The sequence below is a fragment of the Perna viridis genome, chromosome 6 (genome assembly GCF_037379345.1).
Source record: "Perna viridis isolate PV_CMFRI_1.1 ecotype Kerala chromosome 6, ASM3737934v1, whole genome shotgun sequence".
Taxonomy (NCBI): Eukaryota; Metazoa; Mollusca; class Bivalvia; order Mytilida; family Mytilidae; genus Perna; species Perna viridis.
Genome location: NC_142450.1, coordinates 29,094,277 through 29,118,484, shown reverse-complemented (window position 1 = coordinate 29,118,484; position 24,208 = coordinate 29,094,277).

Genomic DNA, 24,208 nt, shown 5'->3' with positions numbered 1-24,208 from the left:
TAGCTCATATTCTGTTAGATCAATTGATCATCTCTAAATAAAGAAATCGAATGATGTTCTTCATACTTACAAACTAATGGTATATCAGATGAATCGTTGTTTTTCCAAAAAAGGTGGTACACCTAGATACAAATATATAGTTCTTGGTAGAGATTCCACATACTTTGTAAGAAATAATTCCAAATCATCTTCCAAATATACAGAGGAAGATGTTTACAAAATGCCGGAATTTTTAATCGACAACATATTTGTCCAGTGTGGTGGACGTGTTTTTCAACAAACGGTCGGCATTCCAATGGGAACAAATTGTGCTCCTTTACTTGCTGACCTATTTCTTCACTCTTATGAGGCTGACTTTATAGCTGATTTGATCAGAAAGAAAGAATATCGTTTGGCTAGATCCTTCAATCTTAGTTTCCGCTATATAGATGACGTATTATCTTTAAACAATCCTAATTTCGGGGATTTGATACATTGCATCTACCCAAAAGAAATTGAGATAAAGGATACTACAGACACTGTGAAGTCAGCCTCATATCTTGACCTACACTTAGAAATCGATAGTAAAGGAAAACTATTGACCAAACTTTACGACAAACGTGATGACTTTTCATTCAGAATTGTCAATTTTCCTTTAGTCTGTGGCAACATTCCTTCGTCTCCTGCGTATGGAGTGTTCATATCACAACTCATACGTTATGCCATAGCTTGTCGAAACTACGCAGACTTTTTGTATCGCGCTAGAAGTCTAACAAATAGGCTTCTGGAACAGGGTTATGTTGGTACAAGATTGAAGTCATCACTACAGAAGTTTTATGGTCGTCATCATGAACTCGTGGATCGTTATGATGTATCCATCAGCACCATCAGTACCCCGGACTTGACTTTTTATGAGTAACTGGGCGGGTGTTTCTAGAAAAGCAGAGGACGCTTGTCCTACCGGTGTACCTGGTCCATGCTCCCAGTTTTTAGTGGAGTCCGATTTACTCATTTACTTTTGTTACTTTGTATGTATGATATTAGTTACTTTATGTTCTTTGTTGTGTGTGTCTGTTTTCCATGTCTGGTCTTTGTCACTGGATTACATTCTTTTGATTACCGCTATAACCTTGGTTCCCTTGATTACTTCTACAGTACCAGTGGTGACCTTTACAATCTACAACCAGTATGCGCTTTGCATATATGATCCTATATAGTATAGATTTAACCATATTTAATTCACGGCGGATCTTCTTTTGTCATCTTTAAAATACATGAACGTATGACAGATGTGTTTTATCTTTATAAAATCAATTTGTTTATTTTATTTCTACGAGAAAATGAAAAACAATCAAAATTATATATTTATACAAACTGTCATAAGATAAGAAACAACTAAGTTGTAAGATGTATATATATATTAAACCTTTAAAGGAATTTCATGGCATTCTGTTCTTAACAAAAAGAAAGAAACGTGTCATTTCAAAAAGATGCAACGAAACATCATAAACCGGTAACGTAAACTTGATCGAGTAAAATTGTTTTAAACGCATTTAGAGTATGCAACGCTTAAAGAAAATTTTGGGTTGCAGATGAATAATCAGTTTTAAAGAAAATTCAAATCAGAAAGCGAAAGATGTGTGTTAAAACCACGCTTCCGGTACACATTTTTATCATGAAAAGACATTTTGGCTTCTGTTTAGAAAATTGTTCCATTCAAATTAGTGTTTGTATTTCGTTGTCTGTCAGGATTGTGTAACGAGGAGCAAATATATCTAAAAATGACTATAATATTTTTTCCAACAAAACAAAAACAGATTAATTCATGTTACTGAAAGTGCGGTTGGTTGATTCATTCACGGTTGTTTATCATTAAGTATGGTTCTGCCTAAAATCCAGACGTGGGGCGATTCGTCTTATCTTAAGATATTTCCTGAAACTGTATAAATGCATTTGCTACGTCCTAAAACAATACTCCCTATGCTCGTGTCCTTAGATCTGCTTCTTATTGTAAAATATTATTTGACTGGTTGTAGTGTAATCATTCCGGTGGGAAAATTTTTAGGTACTTTTTTTCTGTGCAGTACATAACAATAATCTAAGTGTCAAATATCTTTAGTGGGCAACTTTTATTTGCACTTTTATTTTTGAATACAGTTTCTATTAGGCCTACTGAATGATATCCAATCAAAATATATTTGGGATCTCCTATATATCTTGAATTAAAATTTGACTTGCTATTCCCGTGCTTTTCTGTAGTAAAACATAACCAAATTGTAAGTTCTAATATCGCCAGTGGACTATTTAATTTCCACTTATATTGCCTAATATGTTTTCTATGGGCCTACAGGAGGATTAGCAATTAGATTATTTGGAATTAAGAAATGCACGAATCACCCATTATAAGCCTCTGCCCGGTTTTTAGGAAGAGCTGTACTTAAATGATGTTTCGATATGTTTTCCTATTATAACAAATTTATTTTAAAATGTTGATATATTGCTGCTAATTTTTAACAAGATCAAAATTTAAACCTTATCCCTACTTTTTTATAAGAATGGTCCCTGTTAGTGATTTTAAGGGGGAAATTTGTCAAAAGCCATTTACATTTTTTTCTAACATAAGTGAAATATCTGAATAAATATGATACAACTGTTGAAAACTTAGTTATCCCTTACTTTTTGACCAAATGAATATAATCATTTAAGTAATTGGAAAATTAATGATCAATATATGAATCATGTCATCTATGTGTTCAGATCTGAATTCTTAAGTCAATCATTTATGGAAAAATTGAGAAAACTCCATGCACACAAAAACAATAGATACATCTACCTGAATATGAAGGAATACAAAAATGCACAAAGAGCGGAAGGTATCATTTCTGAAAAATAACATTTTGAACACGATAAGCAAAAACAAAAAGGATATTACTAATTTTATATGAATTTAAATGTTGTTATGTTTCATATACAAAAGCTAATTATGATGTTTTTAACCTGGGCACCTAAAGTGGAAAGGCAAATTTTAAAAATATACATATTTCTTCCTTTAGATACACAAATAGTTCAAAATACATAAAACGTATGCACACAAAACGAAAACACGCTGATATTTTGAGATAAAAAAAAAACAGTAGAAATGATTCCGCCAGAAGAACTTGAATATATTGATTCCAAAACAATCTGTACCCGTGTTTAATTATGTTTACGGGCCAGCTACAGCCTCTCCTTCGGTGTAAGGGTTTCCTCATCGTTCGTTGAAGACCGATGGGTGACCTGGGGCTGATATGTTCATCCCGATAGGGTTGCTGACTCTTTGACATATTCATTATGTCTATTCTCCTTATATTTGAAGTGTTATATGCTGGGGTTGTCAGGCTATAATACTGAAAACCTGACCGCAAACCATAGTGGTGCACCATGTGGGGAAAGATGCCACGTTCCTCGCACGATAAAGAACCCCACTGTAGTATTCTCCCGTAGTAGGAACCATAGGGCTCCGCCACAGGAGGCTAAATTGCCCGACTCAACCCACCTCTCCCTATTTCCATTGGCAATCTAAATTTGTCGAACCCATTGTCCTTGTGTCGCATCCCTTTTTCATTTCATCATCATTTTTGTGTTCATCGTCTGAATATAGCTGAAATATTGCTGCTCGGACGTTAAACATAAACGACAAACTTATATTTGTAAGTTCGTCTTCAGATACTTCTCCATTGTGATAATATTTAAAACTAAAATTGAGATCATTTCTTTTTTTTAAGTTTAGACCTACACTTTTCGTAGATGCATTGTACATACATATGTACCTATATTATTCTTCACAGACATTTTAACTGGATATCAACAAATACATATTAAAGTAAAGATTAATGGAATAACCGTGACATAATGTTTGAATAAAGGAAAATTGAGACAACATAAATTTCATCAATATTTCAAAACTGTATAAAGGAATGACTCATTTGTGCAAAATTTGAAGCATAGCATATACCATTAAGACTAGACAAATCAAGAACTCGTTGATCACATAATAGGTTGCTGAACCAATGTTCATGGTAACTAAAAGTGGGAATATGGTAATAGACGGAATGCATAAATGAACGACGTCTAACCACAAGTGACGCATCGGACTTCTAAAGACTCTTATTTCATTTTCAGCAGTATTGCCATCTTTTTATCATATCATTATCGCACGAGTTTTTTTTTCTCGATGTAAAACCACAAGACTAGGTCGCATTCGAAGGATATAGAAAATTATGAGTGTTATTTCATACTTGATGACAATAATAAATAAATTACCTAAGAATAAAGTTTAATTATGTAATTGTTTGAATCAAAAAATTCTGAAAGAGTAATCAAGGAAACCAAGATGTTTAATGTATGATATGTATAGTTTTTCTCAAAATAATACTGCAATCAACAAATGGAAATACTAAAGACTATCTCTCATCGCATCCTTACAAAAAATAACTTGTTATTTGTTTTAGTAATCTAATTCGTTTTCTTTTCTTTTCTTTTTTGTTTTGTTTTGTTTTTGGATTGTTTTACTTTTAGTATTCGCTTGCTACTACAAATGCTGTTGATATCTACGATATTGTTGACAGACCTGCACATATTTTAATTTAGAAGAAAAACAACAATGGGATAATATTGTTCACAACATGTTATGTGAGGAATTTAGTAATAACACTATGTTTGAGAAAGTAATCAAGAGAACAAAGATTTTAGCAGAAATCAAAAGAATGTAATCCAGGGACAAAGACCAGAGATTGAAAACAAACAAACACAATAAAGAACATTAAATAACCAAAATAATACATTAAAGTAAAAAAAGTAAATGAGCAACTTGGACTCCACTAAAATATGGGAGAATAAACGAAGTGCACTGGAAGGGTAAGGGTCCTCTGCCCTTCTAGAAACACCCACCAAGTTGTTCATAAAAAGTTCAAGGTTAACGAAAGAGGAAAGGAAAACTGTTACACGAAGATCGAATTAGTTTTTATGATGCAGATGGATCCATACAACTTCAGTAGGTATGCTTTTGATCTTGTAGCAGCATAATCCTATCCCAGAAGCCTAATTAAAAGAATTAAAAGAACTGCAAAGACAAATTTTGAGCATTAAAAATTGCACTTTATGGTCGTCTTGGTTACTTCATTAATCTGTTTGGTCATAACATAAAAAGATTCACATCATTATCTAAATTTTGTCGGTCAATAATGGGTTTTCTTCAATAAACATATTAATTGGTTTTCAATACAAAACACAACATTAGCATCTACATACCTCAAAGAGACTAAAGAAGCAAATGGATGATAACGATCCAAAGTTATCTGGTTAAAAACTAAAAAATTCTTTTTTTTTTAGATGAATGCTCGATTTTTCTTGGTATTAAGCTATTTAAATCTATTTAAAAGGTATAATGTTCATCATTTAGGTAATCTATCATATGCACAACAAAATGACTATATTTGTCGAAACATGAAAACTTTATATTATTCTCATAATATCACCTACGATATAATATATGCATATATGTTTAAATTTTTAATTTGAAAACTGCAGTACTTTAGAAAAAAAGTATTTCAAATACATTTGTTATTAAACATTTTGTCCTGTATTGCGTTTTACAAATGGTGTTATAAGGACCTTTCATCTGACAGAATATTTTGGAATTGTGGCCTCAAATCCAGCTGATTGCATATATCATCTCAGGGTAAATCATTTGTGTGACATGCAATTGCCCAGTCAGACATTTGTTATTTGCTTTTATGATATAAATGCCCATTTATTACGCAATGTTAATAGGGATTCCTATATTAGATTTCAGTATGTAATTGAATATAGGCTTATATGTTATTGGAAAGCTATTACATTTACTATAAGAAACTATCTGACAGTTTGTGATTCCCTTATTCGATATATACTTGATGCTTTCCTGAGTCATGTCGACCTACAAAATTTAAGAAATTACAATGTAACCAAAACTTTATGATCCGATCAAATATCTAGCAATAATACAGTCATTATGATATTTTGGTTAGCATTACTGATATAATGACACTAACACAAATCCTGAATTAAGAAATGTAAATGCAGTGTATATTGTATGATATGTGTACATGTAATAGCATTTGCTTGTTTCATTTACTCGTTACATTGCGTCACAAAAATGGTCAGTAAAGGATAGATCAATTCTATGTCAAATAGTCAAGCATGTATTTATATCGGCTTTTATTTGACAAAAAACTAGCAGCGTTAACTTGGCAATGGCAACGCCTATAACAGTGCCATAAAACTACAGACCTATGATTTCAAAAAAAAAATATTTATCATGTTAATGATATAAGAGCTTAACAAATTTCTTTTTATTTACGAAAGTGACTTCTTAACGCATGATTCTGGTCCTATGAAGCACTAAAGGTATTCTTCTTACCTACATTTATTTGTTAACAAGTTTAACCTTTGACTTCATCATACTTTTAGTGCAATGGTTATTTTTGCAGGCCAGTGATTTATTCAAGAAAATTCGGTGGTAAACATGAGACATTTATTGGCCAAATTATTGGTCTAAAGAAGCAATTTCCCGACAAGACATGAAATCTATAATTAAATTCAGCTTTGACATTGATTGAAAATGCAGGAAAACAATCTCCAGAATTTTATGTAAACAGTTTCTTCCTTTTTAGCAAGTATGGTGTGTTTTATGCCTGTATGGTGCTGTGTTAACCATTTACTCAATGAAGGTCCTTTTTCCGAGGTGTATTTTATCCTAAATAACTTTAACCAAAGTTCAGTGCTTCGATTCAAAACGCTAGCTTTGTTTTTACATTCGTATTGCCATGTCTAGATACCACGTTTGTTTGGAGTTCTCAAAGGCCAAACAACGAATATTCAAATTATTTATCATGTTGCAATTGAAAACTTAGTAAGCAAACTGATACCAGCGAGTTGAATGGCCGTGAATATTAATATCATCAAACCACACTGCTTGATCTTAATGAAAAAATAAAAGTATGCTCTTTCATAACAATTTATGAACTACGTACGAGCCGTATGTCTATTTTAGATCTTGTTTAAGAGTGACAGGTTTCACGAACCTGCATTATTGTAATATAGCCAGATTATACTCACCTTCAAAATGGTAGGTGCTGGTTTTGGATAAGGACAAGCTTACACATCCGGAGCACTTGCTGACACTCCTGGTTTTTAGGGAGTTTATATTTCTAGTGCTTTAGTTTTTAGTGTGACGTTTGTTTCCATTATCTTAATGATCAATATTTTGTTACATGTAATATATTTTATTCGGTTTGTTTAATGTGTATACAGTTCGTCTTTATTTCATGTATTCGATTTAAGGTAATGTTTTTTTGTCTCTTTGGATTTGACGTATTTTAATGATCTCACAGCTGATGCTTCAAGATTTTGACCTATATGTAAAACACTAACGAATGAAAACACTGGAAACTAGAATGAAATGACCATTAATTTTACTTGCATGCATATGTATAAGTGGGAACAAATCTGATGGGATACGGATTGTTTGCTTAACTATTACAATAATCATATAAATTTGTTTCAGTTGTATTTAACAATTTATACACTTATAAAAAGATGTGCAAATATTGCAAAGGCCAATCGTCAATAATATTTGTAATCGTTTATTTTATGTAATTCTATCTGTGGCAGATATATTTCAAATCTTGTAATCTTGTAACTCCTGAAACCTTACCACTGAATTCTGTATACAATTTTCCTTGTCTTGAACTTACATTCACCTTCGGAATATTGCTTCATCAATACAGTTGTATACTATTGAATGTCACAGAACTGAACGTCATGTGTCAATATTTGGTATCAGGGTTGCTTGCATTAATTTTGGTCAAATTTTGTCAATACTGTTTGCGGCTTTTCAAGTGATGTTATTTTAGTTATGTAGTGCTCATTGTATATAATGATGCGATTCTTTTTTGTTTGTGTACAATTCCGTTTTTTTTTTTATTATAGAAAAAATGACAAATTCCCTCTTCATACATTATATCAAATTTGTAAATTGTAAATGACCCCGGTAGACATTTTGTCCAACACATTTTGTAATACATTTTAAGTGTAAGTTTTTGTAAGAATCAAGGAAAATCGGAAAAATCAGAAACAAAGACTGACACTTAAGCATTGGAAATGTAGTGCTCGTATGTTGGTTTTTGTTATGATTTATAACAGACATCATTGAACTAATGAAATAAGAAATTTAAACTCCCAAATATATTTGTGCACTCTATCTTGAGGTTTGCATATTTAGTAGTCAATTTTATACTCTACAAACTATTAATAGATTCATTAGGAAAAAAAACAAGATAAGTGCTTCGTAACATTACTTCCTCGTTCGTATAATTTGACTTATATTCCGATTGCATGATGGTGACGGATAAATTTGCCGCTAACATGACATTTGTGAGACTCATCAGCTTTGTATGTTTCCTTATTGTTACAGTAAATTATTAAGTATAGAAAAGGCAATGTCCAACATATGGCAAAAACTATCTTCGTATCAACTCTATGCCTATTTTGCCAAAAAGTTTGCGAATAAATTCAGCATGATTTTATGCCTTTGTCCGACTTCAATATGAACAAACTTATTATTTTTATAATACATATGATTTGTTTTCGTGTTATTGCAGAAATGCTTCTGGATTGAAAACAAAAAATGTATATTACATAACTATTTTTTTTCAATGTAAAATTCCGTGATATCATAGTAAGACGAATTGTAAACTACAAAATATTTTAAGTCTAAACATTAAAAAAAACAAGTTAGATAGAATTAATGAGTAAACACGACAAATACATTAGTACGTAAAAAACTAATGCATTTGATTTTGCTGTGGCTTTTCTTATCTAACATTGTCGTATTAAGAAACCTAGAAACTGTAAGAACGGAACCGGAAATGTACTACATAATTACACGATAGAGTTAACTTAAATTTAATAGTAGTCCAAACATTTTATTTAAATTTTTCGAAGGCTATAATTGAAAACAAGGAGGAAAGTCTGTATAGGTAACTTTATTTTGATAAGGCGTCACTAATTGTTATGTGATTTTAATTTGAATTTGAAATAGAACGGTGTAAATATCTTTGCTTACTTTATATTTTCAATATAGGAAATTTACCGCCTTCTCGATCTGTATTGCGTCAAGTTTTACGGTACCGTGTTCTACATTATTTGCATTTTTTAACTATATTTTTCCCATCGTTGAAAATGACATAAGACCATGAAGATAAAGCAACACCAATCATGCCCTTAAACTTCTAAAACATGCATTTGGAATCGAAATTGTAATAATAAGATTGATATTAACTAAAATTATGAAACCAAGATAATAAAATTTTATTTTGTATAGTGTCAGTAACAAATCTTTGACGACATCCTTCAAAAGAGGTATAGAAATACATCCATATACTATAATGAATATGGGTCAACCCTTTTACTAAATGTCTTAAATGCAAGATTTTAAAAGTGTATGTTATGCTCAAAAAACAATGTAAGCAAAAAAAAAAAACAGGGGTAAAAGTTAGATAACCAGCTTCAAAATTGACTGAAACTAGTTTGTAAGTTGTACTAATTATGATGAATGGAACTTTTAGTCTTATTTAATCAAATAGTAGCCATACTGCTATTTTTGTGCGAGTTTATATACTGTTTCTCTATTCTGCGTTCCTTACTACTAACATTATTAAAATATTAGCATCTTCATCTATTGCGATCTCTAATATATATGCCCTGTCCATGATTAAAAATAATGAAACAATAATTTGATTCATATTTCAGCAAGTCCTAAAATCTATCAAAATATCGCATGCTTATTTCAGTGAGCAATTTCTAGACGCTGTTCGTGTGATAAATTTCCTAGTTTATAGACTTAAACGATAATTTTCATCCGGAAGCTTGTATCTCAATTTGATCATTTAGAACGTAATCTAGACTGGTAATAACAATAATTTAACTTCAAGAGTATAACGACATTCCATAGTCTATATGTATGTATTTGGGCTTAAGAACTTGATACAGTTTATTCATTTACATTATAAATCGGTTGTCTGTACTCGTAAATTTCTGTCAAAGATTTTCGTTTTGAAAATACTTAGTTATAGTACTTTTTAGCTGTTTTTTAAGTGATCCCGAAATATAAGATTTTGCCGGGTTTCTGTATGTTTATTTCACAGACATGTGATACGTGTTCATATTATTGCTTCGTATTAAATTATGTGGTGGTTATGTATTTTGCACTATAATAACGGTTATTTATATTTGATCAAGAATATAAGTATTAAAGTAAGGGTATAGTCAAAAGCACATCATTTCATTATTAGCCAAGCATTGCTCCAGCTTTGACTTTACCAGGCAATATGATATTTTGATATCATGGTTGATGCAAATGCTTAGTTCAGTAACAACAAGAACAAAGTATTGACAATTGTGTTTTCCTGAAAAATTCCAATCTAATTAAAATTAGACTCATGCATTAAGTCAATGCATGTAGGGTCTAACAACACTCCATTCTACTTTCTGTTCAGATGAACTTTTCAGAATCCTCGAGTTTTTCACTCTGAATAATGCTGTCAAAATTATGACATAAATGTTGCTAGCCTGATCAGGGAGGTCATCTGAAAAGAAAGTAGAATGAATGGGGTTTTGTTATAAAAAGATACATGTAAAAATTTAAAAGTCAGCTTTTTTTTAATTTCTTGTTTTTTTTTGTTTTTTGTTTTTTTTAACTGCAATCTGTTTTTTTTTTTTACATTATGTTGTTGTTTATTTAACTGCTGCATGTACTTCTTATGATTTATTCACTAATTTATTGAAACAGTAAATGTCAAAACAATCAAAATATGGCTTACATTACATTACATTTTGTTTTGTTTACTTTTTGCTTGAGTAAAAAAAAACATCTTATATTTAAATCTAGGTTCCTTCGGTATGGATTCAATAAGAACTAGTATAATAATGTCTACATCTGACATCATTTCAGTTACATCGCAAGACACAGTCATGAAAGGTTTAATCATGAGTAGTAGAAATAGTCATTCAAGAGTATGTGCCAAATCCGAGTACACTTTTACAAGTAAAAATTAAGCATACTTGATTGAATTTATGTACTAACGTAATGGATATGACAGTTATGTGTGACATGAACGTATCCAGGCACTATAAGTGCTACTTTAAAGTCTTAACACTCAAAACGCTTTTAAAATCTTAAAGAGTTCTAGTGTTGTATGAAGCAGTAAAATTGCAGTAACGTCTTAGCTAGTTATACTGATACAAGATACTATACCATATTTTGGTAACTCCCTATATTGGCATATTTGTGTTTATCTACATTGTAGATTCCTAATTGATATTTATCATAAGTATTTGAAAATGTATATACAAATGATCTTCTTAAACCACATGTCCATTCAATACAAATATTTTGCTAGATTATTTAAATAACTGTTGAGCGCATATTGACATGATTTAAGGTCATGGATATGTACATTTTGGTATACACCCGTAGGCGCACCCTGTAAGGACCCAATGTCTTTATTTGTAAGCATTTATGAAAAGTACAAATTGTATAAATTCGTATCTCTAAATCCATAATACAAATAAACCAAAATTATAAAAAGATAACAGTTCTACATGTATGTGGAAATATAAATGAGTAAATAATGTAAATGTAAATAATGTAAAAGCATAGCACTTGCAACGGATATAAATTGAAACGAAAGTAGCTGACGTCGACGATATCCAACAAGTTTCAAAATCCGATCCTTACTATACATTTTCACACCACAGTCTGTATTTCACTGAGAATAAAATTCATAGGTTATCACAAGTATTTTGTTGCAACGGTATGTGACTCCCAGTGTTGTATATTTTTCACCGTTTATAAAGGCACATGTACTTGTCGCTTAGACAAATACAGGTAGTCCGTTAACATTCATAGCATGCAACAATTTATCCAACGTACATCGCGAAAAAAAAATCTCATTCACGATAATATTTTAATAAAACCATCATTCCCCTAACAACGAACTTTGTTACTATCTAACGCGTTACGCTTTTGAATTATTAGTACAATTATGGCAAGGTCAAGGGCAACAACAAACAATTCAAAACTTAAAGTACGAGAGTGGATGCATTGATAGCAGACATAATCATAAAACCAATAAGCTAATAAAAAAATGTAAACACAAAAAAAATAAAATAAAATTATGTATTCTACAAACAACCCAGAACGTGATACAGTTGAAACGTGTAGTTGAGAATGCAAATTTGTAAACAAAAACAAGACAGACTTATTTTCGTACATGGTAATGAATGTTTATGCCCCCATAATTGTGGTATTTATACATTAAAGAAAAAAGCCGTCTAATCTTAAGTCAACATAAGAATGTTAGCATACAATCAAATCAACATCTAAATTTTGAAGGGCAATTTCATCAAGAGTAGCTAATTTGTGACAGGTAAATGATCATATTATTGTGTTTTGTTGTACTTTTCCTTAACAAACAATAACAAATGTCGAGACAAAATAATTCATTTCAAAATTAAGTAGTATTCGTCATAGCTTGTAGACATGTTATGAATCTTAACTTCCAGCTATAATTGATCAAGCCTATAAAAAGGACAAAGTGACACTTTAAGGACAGAAAAATACACAAACTTCAATTTCCCTGCATTTTAAATGCTATTGTCTAGAATATGTAGAATATGAACATGTGTTGAGTTTGTCTACGATCAATTTGCTAAGTTTCGTTTGTCAAAGGTTCTGACAAACACTCAGAGAATGAAAGAATGAATGCAGTCCCCTTACATCAACCGATTTTGTATGATAATTGGAAATTTTGGAAAAGTGTTTACAAAAATTGCACAAAATGCTTCAGAAAGTCAATTTACAGCTTAGGAAACAACCAAGGGCTCAAATTGTGTGTAAAGAATAGAGAACGAACATTATAAATTAGATTTTTTTCATAATATTTAAAGTGCCTTATATTGAAAGCACTTCATTGGCTACGAAAAGATAATTACCTGCAGAAATGAAATGGAATAATGAATGATAAGCTGAATTACAACTAATCTTATATGTTGAACAAGGTTTTCAGCAAATTAGGGTTTGTGTATTCGAGCTGAAACAGATAGGTTTGCTGAAATGATTAGAGTTTGGAATTGCACACTGTAGTTTAATTCATAAATCTGTATAAAAATCGGACGACGAGGCGACGCTGTACAGATATATTGCCGATGCAGATACATATTCTTCTAAAAGGGAAGAAACATTAAAGATAGCAAAGTTGTGTAAATGTGCATCAGTAAAAATTAAAATAAGAATTTGTTGTGAAAAAAAAAAAAAAAAACAAAACTACAAACCTTGTTCGTGTATGAAATTAAAATTACATATTGATTAAAGAATAGAATGATTGCCTTTGAAACATTCTCCTTTCCTGCCTCTCATATACAAACAAAAACTCACCATGTTGCGTTAGTATTTAATCTTACATTATTAGCACATTTTGTGTCATTATAGGAGAATCTTCCTTAGACGCTAAGAATATATCTGCCGCATTTAAATCGGAAAGAAACGCATATTTATCCAGTTTTTACGTCTAGCATTAAAATGGCGTGAAAATATTGAAGATCGGATTTGTGGGTAACATAAAATATCTTACTTCCTCAGGCAAAAAAAAATCAAAAAAGTAGAAAGCGGTAAATAACACAGGGTTATAAACTACAAAACAATATTAAGATAGACGGGAGATGAGAAGTAACGAAAAGAAAAGAAATACTGCATTTTGATACAAAAGAGTAGCTTTATATTTCAGTTCAACTATTCTAGTGACAGTGAAGTGTGTAGTTTTATCACAATAATAAGATTATTTCGTTATTATTATCAATGTATCTAGTATTCTGTGGAAACAAATACCAATTTTGGAAACATTTCCTGTCTATAGAAATAAACGATAACTAGAACCATGCACTGTCCATGATCGTAGTATAGCGGTAACCTTTATTGGATAAACTTCGTTAACCCTTGTCAATGTAAAAGATGGTTACCATAATGAAATTGGGAACTTGTAAATCGGACTTCAATTTATATCGCAAGGTGATCAATAGTTCATTCTTTATTCCAACAAGACTAAATAGCAAGGGATAGCATCAGGAAATATGAGGTTAAACTTGCCGGCAAATAACGAAGAACAAACTTAATTTATATTACGTTTACATTAAGTCAATAATATATTATTTATTGTGGCCGTTTTGTTTAAATATTAGTATCTGTATCGTGTTTGTGAAAGCACACAACATTGTGTTTATTTTCTATTCTAATTTCAAATTTGAAAAAAAAAATGGTAATCATTATTTATTATCAATGTTTCAATTTAAAAAAAAAATATTTTATGCACGGGATATTCTGTTCGATGAAGACGTGCTTATTATTTATTTGGTTCAAGTCAGAAACGTATGAAAGGAATTTTATTTCTTCAGAATCACATCTGTGTTGCTTTTCTCTCCCTGGTTTTATTAGTGCTTTAATCTAATTGTTCCCATGCAGGTTGGTAAAACAATGGAAATTGCAACAATTTTTATTCTTTTTTATATATGACAATATTATAGATTTTCACAAATCATGCAACACAAAATTGTTTCCGTACAGGTTTGTTTTTTGTCTACTGATCTGGCTTAACCGTACCGATAATTTTAATAGAAATAACATTTACAAAAAAAATTATCGACTGATTTTTAATGACAAGTGTCACCTTGAAAAATACATCGTTCCTTATTAGGCACAAGAATAGAAAATTTGAAATCTAATTTCTGTGATAAACAACTTGAAATCGATCTGTCTTAGATCCTGTGAAGGACAATCAAGAAAACCTAAACGACACGAATGGTACTCATTTGTGACAATTAAATGATTCTGTTATTGTGGTTTTATGGTTTGAAGTGTTGTTTGGTCAAAATAAGAGTTTGTTAAGTGCACATTGGACGTTTACGAATAAGAATGTTTGTTCCAAGAAATGAAAGTGGATCCCTTTTAACACTGCTGTTTGGAAAGTTCTGTTTTTCTTGATTTTGAGTTAGATTTGAGAAACTCATGACATGCAAAAACGTTTCCATGACAACCTTGTTATGTTTTTATTGTATAACAAAGTCAAACATTACATATAAAGAGACGAATAGACGGGAAAAAAATCGGATGTACAGTCAGACAGATAGGGCGATATAGCATGCGTATTCAACTACATTAGCATTCATAACGAGCAATTTACACTACCTTGACTTGTAATAATAAAATGTATATCCTGACAATTAAATGTGTGTTACTATTACACGCAATATGTGTGTTAAACTGATACGTGTAGGTCGTATCTAGTCAATTGTAAAGGTACATTTCACATAGCTATATAATATATTTATATCTAATGCAAAAAACATCATGCGCCTAAGGCATGCTTCAATTCTACATGTACTTCATACATTTGGATTTCGGATGGTCATTCATTATTAACCAAAAACTCTCCCTCATTCCCCTTTTTAACGTTTTTGCAGCTCTGTCTTTATTCTTTAAGCTTACGATCTACAGTAGCAACGCATGAAGCAGTTGTTTTTGGCATTACTGGACAACAATAATTCGTAATCAGATATAATAAAGTCATAAAAAGCGATGATGAACCGCATATTTTTATGGCGCAACTTTAACTGCTACGGTCGCTAAGCAGTTCGATTAACTGTACGTTACTCGCGGTTAGCCCTCAGTTTCACATCGAAAGCGTATACTAATTTTAATGCGTGAACAGTTCGATAAATGTTGATTGAATGTTGGTTGATTAAATAAATGCTACGAGAAATGTACAGCCAAAAACAACACGAATTTGTTTTATAGACAATTATGCATATACACGCCATTATATCATTAATGCTTAGTTCATTAGTACAACTTTTGTATATCAATATTTAAATGCTTTTGCTGGTATCACAAAGTATATACAATCACTTACAAATAAAAACTTTCTTTTCTGAAATAAAAAAACAAATTAACTAAAAAAAATGAAAAATATGTGGAAAAGAATGACTCAAAAATGTTTGACTGAAAATGACTATTGATGAACCGGGCAGTTCCTATAATATGAATGGCACATGGTAAATGTTGTCCGGCGGAATTTGTTGTTTCATTGTAATGTTTGCATCATATATATTTCCAATTGTACAATAATTTTTAGAAGGCTGATAACATGATTTTACAGTTCCATAAGACAGCAACCAAACTCTGCACAAAAATTTCTCCCTTTACAATAAATTTCAGTGCTGCCTATGTAATTTATTTCTCTTAAACCATTGCAGCTCATAAAACACCTACACATCCAGTTCGAGACAGAATGCATTTGCAATATGAAAAAGATGATTTAAAAAAAAAATTGTCATGAGCCACCCTCTGCTTGTTTTATTTATTTATTTTTTTTTTTTTTGCGTGAACGACCTCTTTAGAATATCAATTTAAACTAACGTAATTCAAACTCCAGCTTCTGGCTTACATCACTAATAGCAATTGTATGCTCGTTCTGTTTAATTTTAAATGAAAACCGTAGCTGTTCTGATATATTACATATATAGACCATTGGGTTTCCCGTGCCATTGTCTACATATTGGTTTAAACAGTTTTGATTGACACATATTATTAGTCAACATTTGGTAAAAGTCTAATCGGTGTTGATTTAATTCGCACAGATATTTGATAATCGCTGACTTATACGTATTTTATGTGTATTGTTCAATTATTGAAGCAAGTATCAAAACACCTCATTGTAAATATGTTGTGCATTGGTGAAGAAATATATAGTAGAATTTATGAATATCAGACAGGAGGTGATTAATGCATGCCACGAACTCACCAACATCAGATTTATGTCTTATTCAGAATCAATTACAGACCACATTTCCAGTCTTAGTTTTTCATTTGGGTGTTGCGTTTTTGAAATAAAATGTACATAGATTGTACATGAAATTAGCACTTGCAAGAGTTATTGTTCTTAATTTGCATTCATTTAGTTGACTTTAGTGTGAGATAAATGAATAATCAAAGGAAGGAAAGAATAATAGTTTTCTTAAATGTACAGATTTGAACACAGAAAAGACTGTTGTAATAAAAAATGTAGCATGTGAAGACCGATAACACATTGGTTATTTGGTGGGTTAGACAATAAGATCGTTTTTTTCCTGCAACACATTGTAACTGAACAATAGTTTTTTGGTTTATTCACGTTTTTCCAACATTTTGAAATTTTCACACCTCAGACTAAAAAACAACTAATGAAGACAGGCATCAAGTAAATAAAGAATAATTTCTGATGTGTTGTTGTTCTTATTAGTTTGTTTTTAACTTTATGAAATATTTTCTCACTTTGTGGTTCACATTTATTACCAAAACATCGCAGTTAAGGCATATAACATTAAAAAATAATACAGTTTTAACAAAAATAAAAAGCACTTCCAGAAATAAGCATAGCAAAATTTCAAACAAATTATGCCTAAGTTTCATATACAAAGACGAAATGATGCTTGGTCTGCAAAATCGTTGACTTCCATCTGTAGGTTGGGCAGTCGATATTTCGGTATTCCTCGTCCTGGCATGCATTCAATCTTGAGTACGTTGAAGAGTTGGACGTATGTTGGTTCGCTTTTTCAAGGAAAAAAGGAGAATAAAAGTGTGTACATTACGTCGTCAACCGTAGCATGTGTACCTGGGTAAAATGGTCTTGTGAAGTGTAGAAGGTTCCATCTATATATAAGTGATGTCTACAAAAACAAGTTTGGCATTTTCTATGCGTTTTCATGGTTAACTATAAGAAATATTTAAATTGCAAGTGTCTGTGTGCATTTGCCGTTAAGTTAACTGTCTGTACCGTGTGGTTGTTTAGGTGATTCTTTTTTTCTTCATCTGAAATACAGGATTTGTAGAATGACGCCCATACGGATGTTATGTTTTTGCGGTCTGGGTTGATGTTAATGTACACTATTGAATATAGTTTGGCTCTTTCTTCTTTGTGTATTCAGATGAGATTAGTGCTTACTGAGAGATTACCTCTCACAAAACTATCCTAGAACTGTCAGAAAAAAAAACCAGATCTATGACAGTTCTAGAGCAGGCTCTAGTAATTGAACAATTCTCGTAGAGCCAGTTCTATTGACGGTTTTCGTAGAGCTGGCTTTCGTACCTGATATGCATGAGGGTTAGGATAGTATTGCATTTAATATTATGTAAAGGGTCCTTGTTAATGACTAGTTATAATTTGATCGCAAAGATTGCGGAGAAACGAAGAACGATTTCATATATTTATTTTACCATGAGTAATCGAAATTATCAGTTTTCTTATTAAGAATATTAATAATAATAAAAAAAAAAAAGGAACAACAGATTTCGTCGGAAAATACCGTTGAAAATATTTCAATCTCAAATTCATTTTAGAATAATTATTCAAATTCAATCTGAGTGTATTTATACTGAATATACATATTTATATCTTTATTTTTTTAAATTATGAAGATGTGTCCCAGTTTTTAGCTCTTATTTTGGATTTTTATGTCAAAAGTATGCTAACAAACTGATACATAAACAAAAACAGTACATATTTACTTTTTATTCCTATATTTGAGGTTTTCAAACAACTTAAGAGCAATTAATCACAATAGAAATAAGTAACAAATAAGGTCTTAATAAACTCATTTTATAGCTTTGCATCCATTTTTTTTTAGATTTTCACAGAAAAGTAAATTACTCCAAGAAAGAATTGCAGCTTTTTTTACACTTTTTATTCTTTTACATGTCCAACGTATTCGAACAAACTGATACACAAACAAAAAACAGTGAATATTTACTTTGTATTCCCATATTTGAGATTTTCAAAGAAGGTAAAGGTTTTCGCACTAGCAAATAGTAATAAAATATACAGGAAAAAATGCTTTTATTTCTTGAAGCTTTTCGTACAATTTTGAGGTTTCGCAGTCATCAATAATACTCATAATCACTATATAACTCCTCCCTCCTATTTTTGAAACATTTTTTAACATTGTATGGGTATTTTATTAAAAAAATTAATCTTCTGATAGCGAAATTTGAAGATGTTTCCAACTTCAAGTCTTTATTTTTGCTTTTTCATTTCAAGAGTATGCTCACAACTGATACACAAAACAAAAAAATAAACCTTTTGTTATTTTTTCATTATTTAACAACTTTAAATTAAAATATTCCCCTTTTTACGATTTTAATCACCAACAATTAGAGTAAGACAATCAGAACTTTTATTGTTGGACAATCGGGAATAAAGCATGTGAACACACCGTTTTGTTTTATACATGTTTAGAACCCTAACAAAAAATACACGAAGACTGTGTTAGAATTGTATATTTTTGTTATGATTGACATTATACATTTAAAAAAAATCACCCAACGTATTAACGATAAAATGTTTATGAATAAAATAATTGTTAACGCAGTTCCACTGCTGCAATATTAAATATATGTACTTTGGGTTGTAGACAATGTGATATGGATTGCCATGACATTTCATGATTAATGACTGTTTTCTTGTAAATTTGAAATCCGTCAGTAAATGATTTATGGTAAAGAAATTACCGTCTCTTCAGTAAGCAGCCTTTTAGATTAGTCTCAATGATAGCGTTGTTAAACAACATGACCTATTTCTTCTAAACTTTTTCTATTTTATTGTTTTTCAATCTTAAAGAAAGACCATTCGGTGCGTTTCTTGTTACCCTACTTAAATTCCGTTTTATTGTGTAAACTTTACGTATTATTTGAACAAAGTTTCTCTGGATACTAATTCATAAAAATAATGTTTTTTCATAATACATAATCGTATGTCATATGCGGTTTTAACTTAACTAATTTCTAATATTTTATTTGACATAGTTCCAATGCTCAAATACTCATATGCTTGAGAGATACAAGCTAATATGGTTTATATTTATGTGTCTTATTGTTTGATTAGTTTACACGGAAATCAAAATTCAATGATATGAAAAAAAAACATTTTAAGACAACATATGAAAAATAAGCGAAAAGGTCAACAAATGCAGATAATCCATACCTGTTTAAGAAGGAGAAACGTCATGAACATGGTTTTACTTCTACATTAGCCGGCGAATATTACTAAATAATGACCAACTTTTAGATTCTTAATTAAATGGCTTGCGTTTAAGGACTGTCTTGTCATTTATTTTTTTAAATTTAATTTGGTGAATTGAACTGTTCCCGTTTAAATCAAATATTTTGTTGACATGGGTACGTGTTTGTCGATTTTTAAATGTGTTAGAGTTCCAGCTGTATTTCAGTCTTGTAACTTTAGAAATTGAGTCATGTTTTGTTACATTATCAGTTTATCAACGATGACATACTTTAACCCCACTGCGTTTTGTGCCTGTCCCAAGTCAGGAATTAATGGCCGACGTGTGTATTTTTTCGTTTTCACATTCAGTTTATGTTTATTTTACTTGAGTATATAGGGGCAACTCTTTCGCTGTATCTGTGTATAATGATGCTTTGGATCAGTTGCAGCCTGCCCTGTGGTGTGAGCGTCTCCTCATAGTTCACTGAAGACCAATGGATGGCCTTGAGCTGACATTTTCATCACGTTGGGGTTGTTGTCTCTTTGACATTTTCACTATTACCATTCTCGTTATATTTTATTTGTTTAACCCCCAAACTGCAATATTTCAGCAATATCCGGGTAATTAACATGAAATGGGTGATAAAAAGAACATGAAATAATTAGATGGAACACAAGATAATAATCTGGACAAGTTTCGATTGCCACTTGAAATAGGGATAGGTGGGTAGTGTTGGAAAATTTAGCCTCCTGTAGCATAGCCGAGGCTCCTTCTCCTGTCAAAGACCACAAGTTTCTTTAAAATGGGAGGAACGTGGTATTTTCCCCAACATGGGGCACCACTTTGGTTTGCGATTAAGTTTTCTGTATTGTTGCCTAGCGGCTCTAGCATGTAGCATGCCAGGGATACCCCATTTCACCACCTGGGGGACACAGCCCAGTAGATCTGTGGGCAGAAAGCCCTAGCCCCCAGCCAGGTTTCTGAGCGCTATTAAGTCGCTTTTTACGACAAACTTAACGCAGCTGCAGGCTTATTTTTTGACACCCAGACCTGCACGGGCTATTTGTTTAATAAAGCCTTTAAACCTTAATCAATTGACACACTCGTTCAAATTTTCTTTATTTTATTGCGAGTTAAAAATAAAGGCTATCGTTATGAAACCTGTTTCACTTAGACGTCCCTGGTGCAATTTGCCGACTTCCTACACTGTTCATATTTTATATGCAGACTTTAAAATGTCTAAGAAGACGTTCACAATATGTGATTAGTGTCTGACTTGAGGGACATCTATGGAGGAGACAACCATAAAGTATATCGTTGTAGTGCAATAATGTTGTTGATGGTGGGTGGTAACGAACCTTCAAAGCGTAACTGACAATATAAGACAGACATGAAACTGTGAGGAATTCCAATTGTCACTGGGTTACCAACTAAGGTTATTGTTGTTTACAATGGTATTAAATGATGATTTCGCAAATTATTTTTTTTCTTTTGTTGGCTACAAGATCTACCCTATTACATATTCAGATCAGAAAATTTGAAATTACAAGATATGAAAGGCACTTCTGTTGTCTATGCCTGAAACCCAAAATGTAGAAAATATTATACTGTACTTACGTTTTGATACAATATTCTGAAAAACATCAGAAGAAAGTCTACAGAACTAGGCTATTTCAAGTATTATTGTATAGGTATGAAATCTACACAGTAAGATATCAAATCAAATTTAGCAAATAAATACACAGGAAAATCCGATTACAGAGAAATTGATACCAATAGATAAATAATTAAATATAGTTATTGTAAGCTTAATGGTCGGTATCAACTTCAAAAAGTACAGGACCGTGTAGGAAATAGAACAACAAAATGAAAACCGTGACTTCCAATGATATTTTGTAATTATTCATAATAGAATGTTACTTAGGAAATCCCACTACCGTTCGCATTCATAATGATACCGTTAATCTAATAAGTTTCAATAGACTCAATGAGACCTTATTTCTTAAAAGGAAATTCAGTAGGAAGATATTACGACCCTCCTATATGGTAATGAATGCTACATCCGGTTCATATACGGCCTTGTACGTGGCAACTAAAGTACATATAGGCCTAGATAATCGAGGTCGTTTTAATGATTATAATTAAAACACAATTTCAAATCAAAACAAAAAAAAATCAAACCGGTACTTGACCTTAATAAGCCAAAGGAAAACTTTGAAAGTGTGTTTTGAATTCCACCAAAAAATATCTAAATTGTTAGTGCCCATCTCTGTTCCATATCAGATACTATCAGTAACTTAATAATGTTGAGTGTCATTTTAGAGAACAATCATTGTGTTAAAACTGACAAAATGCATAAGCAGTATGACAATAATCCTAATTTGTTGTTTCAACCAATGTTTCGTAAACAAGTTAGCGATGATACCTTTTTGTACTTATTATTCGTAAAGTACACAATGCTTTGGAAATCCTAATTAAAAATGAATACGTTTAAAACGAGTCACCGTTGATAATATATTAAATAATTCAATTTAACTGTTTATTATGACGTTATACAATGACTTCATCTTGGAAACTGATATTTCTGATATAAACCATCCTTAAAGCAGACATCATTTTCTTTTGAGCTACTAATTTTTCCCTCTGCAGGTTGCTGGACAATACGGTTGTTTCAGCAGGTACAATACAAAGAGTGCATTCATTCAAAACTATTTTTACCTGAAAATTTTTACCTTTAAATTATGTGATACCGTCAAACTATTCATAATTTTAGAATTCAAATTGAGTGAAATGTTTTCACAGCAACCAATTTTAGCGGAGTTACACTTCATCAAAATCAGATGTTTAGTTCACTGCTACACTTGGAATAATAACAAAATCATAATTGTTACTCCGTCTTGCAATAAAATACAAAGAACATTTGCATGTACTTGTTGAAATTTCTTACCAATTCGTATCACAATACTTTGACATGATACCCTAAAGGTGAAGACAAACTCATGAAATCGACAAAACACATATTGCAATGTCACAAACAGATATCGGTAAATATTTTTTGTTAATTGCTTTTACTTTTTTGTTGTTCATAATCAAATTTGTATAATGTTTTCGTGTTTCTTCAGACGTCATGCAATTATTCGATTATGGACCAATTTCACTGTCACTCATGCCGATAGTAGGTAAAATATGAGTTTTTGAGCATGCAAGCAGTTAAAATCTACACAATTATTTCTGGTTAGTAACCCTAAGACTTTCGTTTTAGTGCTGATTGGAACGCAAAATGTCAGAGCAAGCTCTAATTTGATGTTGTTTTTTCTTCCAAACTAGATGGAAGATATATGAACCAACGATATGCCATCTTCAATGACATTTTCAATAAAGAACAATATAACCAGAAAATCCGTAATTGCACTGCTTATGATAAATCACGGATAATTGCTTCCTCATTTCACAATATATATATATATATATATATATATATATATATATATGTAAACGTATAGAATATATATACCGCTGTGACATCTATGGCACTTTGTGCAGGCGGTGTTGCAATAGATGTCACAGCGGTACGAGTTCGAGTCCCGCGGAGGGAACGACCACAAATTTGCCAGTTCTAACATCGTTGGGAATTTTATAGACCTTTATATACGTTTGCATATCTTCCCTGTATCAATTTGATCCGATGGAGCAGTGTAGTGAATAGAGTCGTCACATTCTGAGACGTTTGTATAATATTGATTTGTTGTGACATGCATCATTAATTTGATCCTCTATCCTACATAATAAGATCTAAATGATCCGTCCCGTACTACCATACATCGTGTACTAAGTTACAGCCCTAGATTAATCCTACGAGGAGAAATGACCCGGCTAGCGAAAGCTATATTTTTATATAGCCTAGCTAGCCGAGTGGTCTAGGGCGCTGGACTTTAAGCAGGCGGTGTTGCCATAGATGTCACAGCAGTACGAGTTCGAGTCCCGCGGAGGGAACGACCAATAATTTTCATCGCAAATTTGACAGTTCTAACATCGTTGTGAATCTTTCAGACCTGTATCTCTC